We start from the raw sequence: 14,449 nt of genomic DNA on the forward strand, positions 1-14,449 counted from the left end.
GGGGAATGAATTATATTGCTCGTTTGGTTCTTGTGTGTGTTAGAGGGATAGTCATACACTGGTGGTTGGAAGTGATGTTTATTTCAGAGGCCAAGTAAACCAGGGTACATGTCCCTGTCCAGTTAGCTGGGAGACAGAGATATGACTTGGTTCCACAAAGAAAGAATATACCTGGGGTTCCATGGCAAAAACTCATTTCAATAGTAAAAAGTCAATCATTTGGCCCTTTGCTCTTTTCAGATTCCAAGGTCAAAAGTATTCCCGCTAGAACTGCCCCTGTGAGGAGTTGGAGGGGTCCATAGGAATTATCCTGAGATGCTCCAGAGGTTCTGTTTTCCCAATGTAAAAAATTTCTCTTAGTATCTGTAAAGATCTATTCAATGAGGTTTTGCTAGTAAGAGTAGGCATTCTTCTTGGGAGGGTTCGGAGCAGAATTCCCAAGGAAAGACGCTTAAGCAATCATTTGGCTTTCCTTGACAGCAACTTGAATTTTTGTTTAGTAACCCTGTAGTCTTTGCGTTGGGTTTCCACGAGACTTGTACAGATTTCTTACATGGAGCAGCCTGTGCTACTTGGAAACTAGATCAGTCTTTTGAGGGTTCTATTTCTATAGTATAATTGCAATGAGAATCTTCGAGGGAGCCTAAATTTTGGCTCTGGCTCAAGTATTGACTTCTCTTGATACAAAGGGGTACCTGTAACTTAAGATTTGTATGAGTTGATATTGGTCTCCAAATCGGAGGCTCAGGAGAAGCTGCCCGAGTTAAGATGGTTCTGTAGGGCATTAAGAGGTTAACTGCTCTTCCTGTCAGTGTACCTTTAGTCATGTCAGTGATTTGGAAATCAAATGAATTTTCTATATTTATCAGTTCAAACAGGCAGCCTCCCCGATACTTGGGGCGAAGGGTCATGTTACTTGTTGCCCAGTACCAGATGGGGATGAGGACAGCCAAGTAGCACGCAAAAGATGGAGATAGGCAGAACCCACAATCTTTAGCCAAGTCACTGTTCAAAGAGTTTGAGAGATGATAAGCTAAATTAAGCATCCTATATAAGTACTCGGCATCCATAATTCCCTTATAGGATGAGTTAATAGACACCATTACCTGAGTATAAAATCCTACTAGAATTAACAAAAGGAAGGATCTTCCTCATGATTATAACCAATGGCAGTTAGATAAATCCTCTAGAAATGTATTGAAGAGGGGTTTAGCCTGAACATGCAAGAATTGAGAGGATCCCGATTCAGGCCAAATAGGTCAGGGATGATAACAATACATCTGGACAGTCTGGACAGTTGATCCTCAAGTTTCTGTCATGCATAGACTAGTCAGCTTCTGGGGGTGGCCAGAGCAGAGCCAAAGGTCTCATGTGGATCTCTGCTGCCTCTGGAATGTGACTCGGAGAGGCTAATCAGGAAGAGGCTCTGCAGTCCACATCTCCCGTTCTTCCGGAGGTGTCGCTCTCTTTACCTGGGTGTGGTGGATCCACGGGATGACACCTGCAACCTTAACAGCAGTGGGAGTTGCTAATATAACAGTGTGAGGGCCTGTCCAGATCGGCTGGAGTGGCTCTTTCTTCCATTCCTTAATCCATACTTCATATCCTGGCCAATAGGGAGGGATCCAGTTCCCTAAGGGGATAAGGGCTCTTTCTAGGGTTTCCTGGGTAATGTGGCAGAGGATCCTCCCTAAGGCCTGAAGGTGTTGGGACGTTTCTAGGTCAGCTATAAGTCAAGGGTCTCCTTTTAGCTTCTCTATCACTGGGGAAGGTCTCCCGTAAAGGATTTTAAAAGGGGAGTAGCCCGAAGATCTTGGGGTATAGCGTGCTTGGAGTAGAGCCAGAGGTGGCAAGTCAATCCAAGGTCCCTGGGTTTCCTGACAAAGCTTAGCTAGAGTAGTCTTGAGAGTCCAGTTCATGCGCTCAACTTTCCCTGAACGTTGTGGCCTGTTGGCTTTGTGGAGCATCCATTTGATTCCTAGAGCTTTGGACAGAGCCTGGACTACCTCAGACACAAAGGCAGGTCTATTGTAAGATCCTATAGAGAGGGGCAACCTGTATCTTGGAACAATTTCCCTCAACAAGGCTTTAACTACTTCTCGTGCTCGTTCAGTGCATGTAGGGAAATCTTTGGCCCATTCAGAGTAGGTGCAAACTAACACAAGTAAGTATCAGTGGCCCCAGCAGGGCTTGACCTCAGTAAAGTCCACTTCTATGTCTTTGAAGGGCATAGTCCCAATTGTTCGCACCCCTGGATTGGATTTTGGCCTTTGGCTGGCACTGTTTTGTGTGCAAGTTACACATCTAGCACTGATCTGGACGCACAAGGTTGGGAGCTTGAGTATGAAATAGTAGCGGCCTAACAAGCTTTCTAAAGTAGTCTTCTCTAGGTGAGTCAATTCGTGGTGTCATGTTACCAGCTGAGCTGCCACTGCAGTGGGAATAAAGAGTTTCCGATCTGGAAGTTCCCACCAGCCCTCCTTTCTCTTGGTTCTCCCTTCACTCAAGGCCCGTTGTTCTTCCTTGGTGTATGTCGGGGACAGAGGCAATTCTGGAGCTAGGAGAACCGTAGAAACTGGCTCAGGACCCATTGTGGTAGTTGGTTGGTTGGCAGCCTCCCTAACTGCTTGGTCTGCCAGTCGGTTTCCCCTACTGACAGGGTCGGTTCCTCTCTGGTGGCCCTTGCAGTGAATGACTGCCACCTGCTTCCAGACTGCCTCCAACAGTTGACGGATTTCTTCTTTGTTCTTGATTTCTTTTCCTCCTGCTGTCAGTAGTTTCCTCTCTTTATAAATGGCTCCATGTACATGCAAAGTAGCAAAGGCATACCTTGAATCAGTATAGGTACTGGTCATTTCCCTTCAGCCTGCCGCAGCACCTGGATGAGTTCGGCCCACTGTGCCAACCAGCCTTGTGGCAGAGCCTCAACTATATCTATATCTATATCAACTATATCTATAGTTGTTATTGCGTAGCTGGCTTTGTGCTGTCCTTCATGGATGAAGCTGCTCCCATCGTGAACAATACCATTCTGGGTTCTGAAGCTGAACATCTATCAGGTCCAGCCTGCTTGAGTCGACTTTATCCGTGACCTCCTCACAATCATGGTTGGGAGGAAAAGTAGCAGGAAAGTAGCAGGGTTCAACGTTCACATTCTTGAGGCGGACACGTGGATTTCACAAAGCAGTCCCTGATAATGAGTTATCCTGGCATTGGTCAGCCACTTGAGTCCCTGGTTATTCATTAATTCAGTAACAGCATGGGGAACCTTTACATTTACATTCTGTCCCAGCGTGAGCTTGTCCGCTTCTCTGACCAGGACTACTGTGGCAGCTAAGGCCCGGAGGCATGGTGGCCATCCTGTGGCCACCGGATCTAGCCGTTTGGACAGATATGCCATCGGGCACTGCCATGGCCCAATTATTTGTGTGAGGACCCCCGGTGCGGTATGATTCTTCTCATGTACGATGAGGTTAAAGTCCTGGTCATATCCGGTAGTTCTAATGCTGGGGCACTGGTTAAGAGTCTCTTTATTTCTCTGAAGGCTTTTTCTTGTTTGGAGCCCCATTTCAGGGGGTCTTTACTGGACCCAGCTGTGGCCTGGAACAGTGGCTTGGCAATTTCAGAGAAACCTGGTATCCAGATCTGGCAGAATCTGGCAGCCCCTAGGAATTCACGGACCCTTCTTAGTGTTTGGCCGAGGTATTGAACAGATGGCTAGTTTCCTTTCCTATCCAAGTGCTCGATGTCCTTCCGAGATGATGAATTCAAGGTATCTAACCTCCTGTTGCAGAATAAAGACTTCCTCCATGACACCTTGTATTCCATGGTAGAGAGTAAGGCCAACAAGGCTCTAGTACCTTTCCAGTAGTCTTCTTGGGTGGGGCTAGCCAGCAACAGGTCATCTACGTACTGGAGTAGAGTGCAATTCAAAGTCTCTCTGGGGAAGGCAGCAAGATCTGTGGCCAGCACTTCACCAAACAAGGTAGGTGAATTCTTGAAGCCCTGTGACAGTTGAGTCCAGGTCAGTTGTGTCTTTCTCCAGTGTGTGGCTGACTGGCTGGTGAAAACTAGAGGCAGAAGAAGCTGTCTTTGAGATCAAGACAGGTGAACAGGCTTGCTTGGGCAGGTAAGAGACTCTGGAGGGTGTACGGGTTCGGGACTACTGGATGGATGATGACCACTGCATTGTTGATGGCACTGAGGTCCTGGACAGGGTGGTAGTCATTCCCTCCAGGCTTCTGGATGAATAAGAGCGGAGTGTTCCAAGGTGACTGACACTCGACTAGAATTCTGGTATCACGCAAATGCTGGATGTGGTCCCAAATCCCCAAGTGTGCTTCCAATGGCACTGGATATTGTCTTTGTGTGACAGGAGTGACTCCTGGCCTCAGGTCCACTACAATGGGCGTGCGATTCTTGGCTAGACCTGGGGGCCTCTTTTCTGCCCAGACAGCAGGGAACTCTTCTAGAAGTCTGATTGGATTTGTTTGTTTTCTTTCTGGAGAATAGAGAAGCCATTCATCTTCCCTGGGCACAGTCACAGCCATCATTAGAGCAGGTTGGTCCCCCAGGGTGACTGGTGGGCTTTCCAGGGGCAAAGGCGATATGTGCTCCAAGTTTCATTAATAAGACTCTACCTAAAAGGGGGATGGGGCACTCTAGTAGGTACAGGAACTCATGAGTCGCTAGGTGACCCCCTAACCATCATGAGCAGGCTTTGCAGAATAAGCGGGTAGCACGGTCCCCCATGGCCCAGACAATAGTTGTTGTCTGGTCTGTGAGGAGAACCATGGGTATGGAATGTGCCATCTTCGCTAATTTCAAAAGGGCCTCACTTCCCTCAGAGAGGCATCTGGAGGGCCACAGGCTGCTGCGCTGGCTATGTGGCCAAGCAAAGACACTGTGGACTCTGGCTCAGGCTGTTGGGGCGGTGAAGGCACCAATGGCAGAGGGCTGTCCTGTAATTGTGAGTAGAGTGGCTGTGCAGGGACTGGCGGAGCTGCTGGGATGTACAGTGGTGGGAAGAAAGGTTCTCCCTGAGGGTCCCCTTGTCGGATGACTTTTGCTGGCTCTTTCTTGTTCTTTCCCCGAGTCGGTTGGGCCACAAGTACCTTACTCTGTCCCTGCCTATTTGTGCAGAACCGGGCCCAAGGGGGCACTACAGTAGCAATTTGCAAACATGAGTCTATGTATGGAAACTGGTCTGGATGTCTAGGGGTCCCTGTCACCACCTGGTGCACAGCTCTAACAGTGGGGAGGTCCAGGGTCCCTTCTGAAGGCCATCCTATCCCGAAGGTGGGCCACTCAAGCTCACAAAAAGAATAAAGTTTTCCTGGTTCAACTTAACCCCATAATTCCCACAGAAACCTTTCTTAAAATTTTTCAACATACAATTTAAAACAATTGGCTTAGAGGAATCTCCACCCATATTACCCTAAGGAGCTTCCTAATGGAGGGGGCAAATAGGCCTTAAAATTTCAAGAAAATAATTCAACAGAGGGCTCCTGTGTCAAAAGGGCCATTTGGAGATAGACAATTCTTAAGCCAAATCAGTGGTTAATTACACCCTCCTCTTCCCCTGTGTATCCCACCCCGTGTCAATGACACAAAGACAAACATGGGTGGGTGCCTCCTCCAGAGAGGAGACCACTCAGGTGCTCTTCTGGCCGTGTCCCGAAGGAGCTTAGGTGACGATTGGCCGTAGCGGACTCAGCTTTGTGACTTACGATTGGACACTAGTCCAATGCCGCCATAGACCACATGTCGTACATTATGGAATCGCAGATGAGCCCACTCAGACTCTGTAGCCTTTAGGGGACCTTATGAGTGCCCAGCCATGGAGCCACAAGTTCGCACCTGACAGAGTCAAATCAGTCAGGTCGCTCATTCACTCACTCATTCACATACCAGGTTAAAACATTGCCTCCCCACTTTTTGGAAGGCCCTGACCTTTGTCTTCTCCCCATGGGAAGACCCCGATGTCTCCTCTCCCTGGGAAGACTCTAATCTGTATCTTCTAACTGAAGACTTTAGGAGGTGATCAAGCTCCTCTTCTGTCTGGAGAGGAAACCTGACTAGGTTGCTGAGTCCCAGGGCCTCACCTTATACTGTGGCCATTTCTGGTGAGTTGGTCCATCCTCGTTGGAGTCCAGTTGGGGCTCAGCCGTCCGGAGAGTCACAGCACTGGTTTGAAAGAGAACCCGGAATACCATCAGGTGGCACGCCTCATTCGTCTCAGAGCCCCTCCTGCCCGGCCTGGCTAAGTCACCAGTCCGGTGGCTCAAAGGGCCGGCGTGGTTGGAATCTCACTGGAAGCTCCAGAAATGTTGCAGAAATGTTGCAAAAATCAGACTGGCGAGAAACCAAGCAGCACTTGGAGAGCTGGAGAACTCAGGTTTATTACGCTAGCGCTCTGAAGATCTGGGCCCTGAGCTCAGATGCAACTTTGCTCTTATAGGGCTTAGTTGGCATGGCGCAGGAGTCGTTAGGGGTTGCAGGCAGTTACAAAGAGTTACAAAACATGGGAGTTGCTATGGGTTATAGTTACATTTGTTGTTTAGACAGAACAAGCAAAAGGGAGGATGAATCTTTAGTTAATTTTGAGGTCACCCTGCCCCACCACCCTAAGTGGCAAGCATATCTACAGGAGTAGAACAAAGAGCTGATTATAACATTCGCCTTTTGAGTGAAAATACCTCTTCAAGTTTACACACGCAGACCAATACGTGTAAGTGCATGATGGTTATACTAATAAAATACTTCTGAGTAAAAAGAAATAAAATTTTCCTTATGTAGGAAAAGAGGCTGCATTTAAAGGATAACTATCTTTTATAAAACATTTATGGTACTATGAACAATTTTTTATTTATATAGGCATATTTAAGATATAAGCTCTTTCTTATTCAATCCACCAAGTTTAGAATTGGAAATGTAAACTTTACATACACTTATCACACTTATAGTGAGTTGAAATTTAAGTACTAAAACCAGTTTGCTTAAGTAAGATTTGAGCCTGGTGCTCCAGTTCCATCTATAAAATAATCAGTCTTCTCCCGACTTTCCAGAGGTCACTGGTTCAGAGCCTCGACTTGCTTTAGCAAAAATCCAGGAGGCCCTCTCAAACCCTTCTTGAAAGTTGCCCCTAATACTGCCAATGGTCCCCAAGACATTGATATCCAGTCACCAAATGACTGAGGAAAATATGAAACTATCTAAATAAAAAAACATCTGGAAAAAAAAATAAAATAAAATATTGCTTTGTGAAGAACAGAGGCTGGGAGATGAGGAAATTCCAAAATTTATAAAATTAACCACGCACCCCTTTAAAAAATTAATTTTCTGTGAAAATTCTCAAGAATTTTTTTAAAACCCCATTTCCTTCATAGTTTAGCAACTCCCTCCTTTTTTTCTCCCCCAAAACTTGATCTTTTCTCCCTGAGTTCCCTGCTCTTCCCTACTCTCCAGCACCTGATAACTTCGGACCCCATTCGACCATTCTCCCACCTTCTATACGCTATCACTGTCCCTTCCTTATCCTTGGAACCACTTCCTCCTGCTTTGTAACCCTAATGTAACCCTTCTCACAAACTGATAGCCATTTCAAAACAAACCAGAAATACAGCAGCCCAACAACCCCCAGACTGACAAGCCCTCTGCAAACCTCGCTGACGGTATGTCACTGTGAGTCTCATGGGGCTGTTCTGCCCAGTATGTGAGGTCCATGATGGCTGCCCAAGGAGGCGAGGCTATTCTCTATCTCAGTTTCCCACATATGCACCAAGCAAAGCACTACACACAGAATGAGGGCTCAGTAAATATATTTTTTTTTTTTTGCCTCAAGGTTTCTGAGGGTATGAGAAACATATCTCATATATTGCTTGTTGGTGGGTAACTTGGTACAACCTCTACAAAGGCAATCTGACAATAATTACCAAAATTTGACATACACAAACCCTAAGACCAAAAAATTCTACTCTTCAGTAATTGTTCTACAGTTATACTGATATAAGTACGAAATTATGTGTTTATCTTATATGCAATGTTGTTTATCTTATATGTTCATCAGCGGTGACTTAGTTAAATAAATCATGTGTATGTACACACGATGGAATAGTATGCAGCTATTAAAAAAGAAAGAGGCAAGTCTATGTGTATTGATATAGAAAATGCCACATGATATAATGATAAGTGACAAAGGCAACATGCAGAATAATGAGTATAGCATATTGCCATTTGTGTGAAAAAGTATAATATATATTCACAAATGTTCATAAACATATAGCATGTTTCACATAGGATTCCCAAGAAACCTAGGAGGGTTTGCCCTGAAACTAATTAGATGCAATAAAAAGCAGAAGAGAGAGGAGAATGTGCTTTTCTCTTTTGTACCTTTACAGTGTTGTTCATGTATATATTTGCCTATTCTAAAAGATAAAATATTAAAAATATGTATAGTTTTTGTCTCTAAAAAACTTGGGGGAAGTGAAAGTGTTATTGAATTTTAACCTACTGTGGGCCTGGCACTACATTTATTCCTAAGGAAACAAAAAAGAAGAACATGAAATAGGTTCTCCTCAGAGAGAAAATGAACAGATGACTGTTAGCAAACAATATGAGGAAGGACACAGTGAAATGACCAGATGTGACCCATCGCCCCAATGGCACTGAGAGGTTGGGAAGGAACGGGGCCTCAAAGGACAAATGGAACGTGCTGGGTAATGGAGCAGGAGGGCCATGTGACTGCTTTGGGCAAATGTCAGTAGAATTCAAGCCAGATAATGAATTCTAGTCTGGGAAACCATGTTCTTATTGCTCAGTATACCAGCATTTTTGTGAGGACAGTTACTGACTGAAGGATTTGAGGCCAACAGCTGAACAAGAAGTGACATAGTCTATGTTCTGAAGTCATATTTATTCAGAGTTAGGTCATAATTAGCCAATCTTAGCTCATGACACAGTCACCATAGTTAGGCAGAGGAACAATGTCATGAGTTACAGATACCTTCCATGTGACTCAGGGTTCGTGAAGTCTACCATACCATGGCCACACTTGCCCAGCCCACCTCACTCCCACTGTGGCCCTTCAGGCAGACTCCCCTGTTTTCCAAACAGGCTCAGTTCTCTGGGTCAGCTTGCTCCAGCTCATTCTCCCCATGCCTGTCCTCTCTCACTTGGCCAAATCCTGTGCACTTTTCAGTGCCTAACTTGAATCCTACCTTCTTCAGGAAGCTGCCTCCTTCTCTAGCTCTTCCAGTCTACTCTTAGGGGCTTTTATTAGTAGCATTACACAGTTTAACCTTTATTTCTAATACCATTATGCAGTTTAGTTTTCCTAACAAGTTATAAGCTCTCTGAGGGCTGGGACTAAGTATTATTCCACCTTGGTGTCATTTCCAGCACTTTTCAGATTCTCAATACTTTTCAAATGATTGAATAATTTAATCTCCCCTCCCTAATCATCACCATCCAAAAGTCAGCATCAGCCATGCTCACCAAGACCGCTCAGTGAGAATTTTTAGATGTGTGAGTCCCGGGTAACTCTTAAAGGGATACTTAAAGAGAAAAAGTTGTTTGCTTCTTATTTAAGTAGGGAAAATAAAGAAAAGGGATGGTTTGTCCCTGGTCACAATCCTTAGAGGCAAGTCTGCTGAGGAAAATGAAATGGCACAGGTTCTCCCGATGAGGAGTGATATAGAGAACCTCCTAGGGCAGCTCCATGGGTTAAAATCACCAACAGTAATCAGTGTTCTCTAGGCTGACAGTGAAAATTCACACCACACAGGGACCAGGGGTCCTCCTCTAAGAGCTGTGTTTCTGTGACCTTGGTTTTTCCTGTCCCTAATGTCCCTTTGTGTGTCCCTAGCTATCACACGCACATAAGACATACACGTGCAGCACATACACCAGCTCTTCTGATTGATGAGGAAGTAAAATAACTGCTGTATAAGGAAATGAGGCCATTTTTACCGCGATCTCATGTCCACTCTTGATCCTAGGGAGAAACTGACTCCTGTGACTCTAGTGGCTCCCAGTGAACTGCCCTCCACCCTGCCCCTTCTGCCACATTTGCATGAGCTGGTCTTGCTTTGCACTGACAACAGCCCAGGACAAGAGACACAGTGTCAGCTTCCACTTTACTCAGCTTTTGGCTCGAAAGGGCTCAGAAGCAGCTCCTGTATCCCTAACATATTAATTTCTTAATGTTAGAGCAGTGGTTCTCAGCCTCATCCCTGCTTAAATCCCCAGTGCCTTTCCTTTACACTAGACCAATTAAACTAGGATCTCTGGATGTGGAACCCGGAAATCAGTGGAATTTCTTTTTTGTCTTGCTTTTGTAAGGCTACCCAGGTGTAGTTTATCACCATTGTAATTGAGAACCACTGTCACAGAGTATCTAGCTCTAGTAGCTAGTGACTGATTAACATGTCAGTTAGGGATGATTTTGGCTGAGAGGAACAGAAAATCCCAGGGCAACAGTTTAAACAAGAAAAAATTTCTTACCTCCTCTAACAAAAAGTCCAAAGGTGGAGAAGTTCTATGAAGTGGTTTAATTCCATGATGCAATGGCATCATCAAAGAACCCAGGCTCTTCCCATCTCTGTGCTGAGAGAGTCTCACCTCATGAGGCTAGTCCCCCCACCTTCTGGCATTACATCCTTACACAGACTCACAGGCAGAAAAGGCCTCCCCTGATGAACAAACCAGGGCTCTGACAGCAATGAGACAGGGACAGGGTCACGTTGGCTAAGGGTACAGCCAGCAGTGCCTGCCACACCACCCCAGGCTTCCTCTCTTCACTTCTGGGAATCATCTTTCTCTATGGTCACTTTGTCTAGTCTCTTTTCAGTGATATCATGAGCTTATCTGAAACTCATTTATATTTTGATTATTCTTACCTCAGGGAATTCGATCTGGTTATTCTAAGATTAAGAGCAAGATTCACTGAGTTCCTCACAGACTGCATTATAAACTGGGAGGAAATGGAAAAATGGGATTAAATAGGTAGTTATTGTGGGGGATGTCTACAGCCACTTGATTTTAATGACCACACTAAAGCAGCACCATCCGGGCACTCACCATGGACATGTGTGCCAGTTATGAAGTGTGGTGGCCTGCACATTTCGTTGTGTTTCTTTCCTGTTTCTGCTTACCCTTTCAACCAGCATTTATTCCTCAGCTCAGCTGCACATCAGAATCATCCATGGTTCAAAAAAATATTTATGTCCAGACCCCACATCCAAAGATTCTGATTTAATTGGACATTGTTATGGACTGAATTATGTCCACTATAAAATTCATATATTGAATTTCTAATTCAGAATGTGATTGTATTTGGAGATAGGGCCTTTAAAGAGGTAATTAAGTTAAAATGAGGTTATTAAGATGGACTCTTATAAGACAAAATTCAATTGAGTAAATTTTAAAGATTTTTTTAGGCTTTATTCATTGATTCATGAATTAGGCAGCACCCCATCTAGCGGATAGGAAGTTGCCCCTAAGAGCTGTAGAAAAGAAAAGGCTTTTAAAGGCAGAAGAGGAAGAGGGCAGTGGTGAAACAAGGAGGTTATTAGCAAAAATGGGATTATTTCAGGCAAGATAACCTTTTTTGTGGGGGGAGGCAAGGGTTTATCAGGTAGATTACCTCACTAGTGCTGATCAGGAAATTCCAAACTGACTGGCTAAGATTACATTCTTGGGAAAGGATGACACTACAATTAGATTAGGTATTAAGTCTTAGCTTGGTGACACGGGCTCAGCACAAATGACTCTATTTTGGGCCTGTTGCTTATTTTTTAATAACTAATCTAACATAACTGGTGTCCTTATCAATAGAGATTAGGACATGGACACGCACACAGAAGGAGGACCATGTGTGGACAGAGGGAAAAGATGCACATCTACCAGCCAAGGGGAGAGGCCTCAGGAGAAACCAAACCTACTGGCATCTTGATCTTGGACTTCTAGCCTCCAGAATTATGATAAAAATAAATTTTTGTTTTAAGCCACCCAGTCTGTGGTATTCTGTTATGGTCACCCTAACAAACTGGTACATACAAGTGTTAATTTTTTATCCTCAGGTTGTTCCAATATGCATCCAGCTTGAGAACCACTGCTCTAGACTCTTGATTGAGAATCAAGTGTTCAAAAATAATACCTGGGCCTCACTCACCTCCAGTGGTTTGGGTTTTTCTACTCAGGCGTGGTAATAGGTGATCAATAATTCCGAAGCTTCCCAGGTAATGCCACCAAGCAGCTAGGGTTGAGAACAACTAATCTTGACCTAGCTCAGCTTTCAGGCACAATCACAGTGACACAGCACCCTAGGAAGGGGAAAGATGACCTCACATTCCTGAAATTCTTCCCTTGTCTTTGGTATTCAACACAGTTTATCTGGGTGAAGGTGAATGTAGTTTTAAAATACAAAACCCCTGGTAGGGAGGAGCCAGGAGAGGAGAGTTATTTACAATTTCCTTTTTTGCTTAGATTCTTTGGATTCCTTTAATTAGAATTGCTTTACTCTGATATTTAGTGGAGATCAATTACCCTAAAAATTGGGAATTTGGATTGAGGAAGGAAGAGAGTTCTGAAGTGTAAAATTAAAAGTAAAAAACATGCTTTTCTTCCACCTCATTACTTCTCCCCAAAGATAATAATAGTTACCCTTAATAATTAGTATCGGTTACTGATGTAAACCAAAGTTATTATTAGACTCTAAAAAATAATTTAAAAGCATCTATTTAAGCAAAAATAGCTGCAGCTGAGATAAAGATTCAGGTAGCAACCTAAATGGTGCTCCACTGAGACAAAGGGGAGGCTGCCTCTTACAGTAAATTTTCTTCAAGTTTCCCAGTTAGGCCCATTTTATGAAAATAAGGCATCCAAATTGTGTGGTTCTGATTGGATGGGGCAAGTCTCAGTCCACTGGTAGGAGACAAAGCTAGTGTTTTCCTGCAGTGGTTGACTCAGAAGGCATAAACAAGCAAGGCATACTGCAAGAAGCCCAGAGTTCAGTCTGAGGTTCTTCCTGGCATACAGAATACGTGCAGAGTGCTGTCAGCAAACGGCTGCTGGGTTTTCTTTATAAAATCTGGGCCCTCGGTGGACCATGGGGAGTTCACCTCAGCAGGTAAATTCCTCTCAGGGTCCATATCAATGAACCCATCTTCTCGGTATCCACACCAATATTAATAATTTCTTATGTGTCCTTCCAGAAAAGTTTTATGTATATGCCAACATGTAAATAGTCTTTATACTTTTACACAAATGAGATTATATTATACATAGTATATTAGACACATACAATAATATACTAAGTATATTATATTATACTATATATACCTGTGGCTATTTAACTTGATAATATATTACAATTGAATTTTCCCTATTGACTTTTAAATATTCAAGTCTCCCATTTAAAAATGAATCTCCCTTTACTCATTTCCATCCATGACCTTATTTCTCTATATCACGGTCTATTTTCTCACCTCTCATTTCTTCCCAGTCCTCTCCAATCTGGAGCTTGTTCCCACGGGCATAGTCATTGCCAAGGTCCCCTATGCCTGCTAGGAACTAAATCCAAAGGGCAACTTGTTCAGTCCTCTTTAACTTGACCCTGGAATCCTTTGATCCCTCTTAAACTCTCTTTCCTCTCTTGAGGTTCCCAGTCTGTCCCCTACAGCCTTCCTCTGTCCCGTCTTTTGCATTCTAGGCCCTCTCTCCCCTCTAGCACTGGAACTGGCACAGAGTCATTACAGCAACTGTTGGATCCAGCGGTTGATGAAGTAAAGAAATATATCTTTCCATGTAGGTATATACAGACCTACATCATTCTTTTAAATGGTTATGTGGAATTCAAATTTACAAAGAAACCGCAATCCATTTAATCATTCCTCCGTTGATGGACATTTAGGCTTTTTGTTTCCAGCTTTTTTGCTGTTATACCCAATGCTACAGTAAATATCTTTCTAAATATATTTTGGGTTATGCTCTATGGTGAATTCTTACAGGGGAACTCGGTCTAAGAGTGTTTGTATTTTTAATTTTTATAAATATTACTGAAATGCCCTCCAAAAAAATGTGTCCCAATTTACTCTCTTCCAACAGTGTTTGCGAATACCTAGCTTTCCACACCTCCACTAATATAGGTTGTATGTCTCATTCATCCTTATAGTAAAATATTATTTGTTATTTATCTGAAATTCAGTTTTAATTGGGTATCCTGGACTTTTATCTACCAACTTTACTGCTGCACTCCTTATCAAGATTCCCCTTCTCCCTTTCTCCGACAGAAAATTATAATATTATTATGATATTTTGGACTATTTTCAAAACACCAGCTCATAGTAGTTTTTATTCTTTTCATATAAGAATAACCTCTTGTACTAGAGCACTGTTTCCTAAACTTGTCTGATTAGAACAAGAGCCTAGGGTCCTGGATCCTGCCTCA

At 43.7% G+C, this 14,449-nt stretch overlaps 1 long non-coding RNA gene across 1 annotated transcript; it reads right to left on the reverse strand.

Moving 5' to 3' along the window:
- Positions 1–62: 62 nt before the first annotated feature.
- Positions 63–12,351, reverse strand: LOC120594421 (uncharacterized). Its single transcript, XR_005650566.1, has 3 exons — positions 12,173–12,351; positions 6,105–6,186; positions 63–1,508 (listed from the first exon to the last, which is right to left on the reverse strand). It is a non-coding gene; the product is annotated as an uncharacterized LOC120594421 (long non-coding RNA).
- Between the last annotated feature and the right edge of the window lie 2,098 nt (positions 12,352–14,449).

Source organism: Pteropus medius, unplaced genomic scaffold, assembly GCF_902729225.1.
Source record: "Pteropus medius unplaced genomic scaffold, Ma_sr-lr_union100, whole genome shotgun sequence".
In the NCBI taxonomy this organism is placed as follows: domain Eukaryota; kingdom Metazoa; phylum Chordata; class Mammalia; order Chiroptera; family Pteropodidae; genus Pteropus; species Pteropus medius.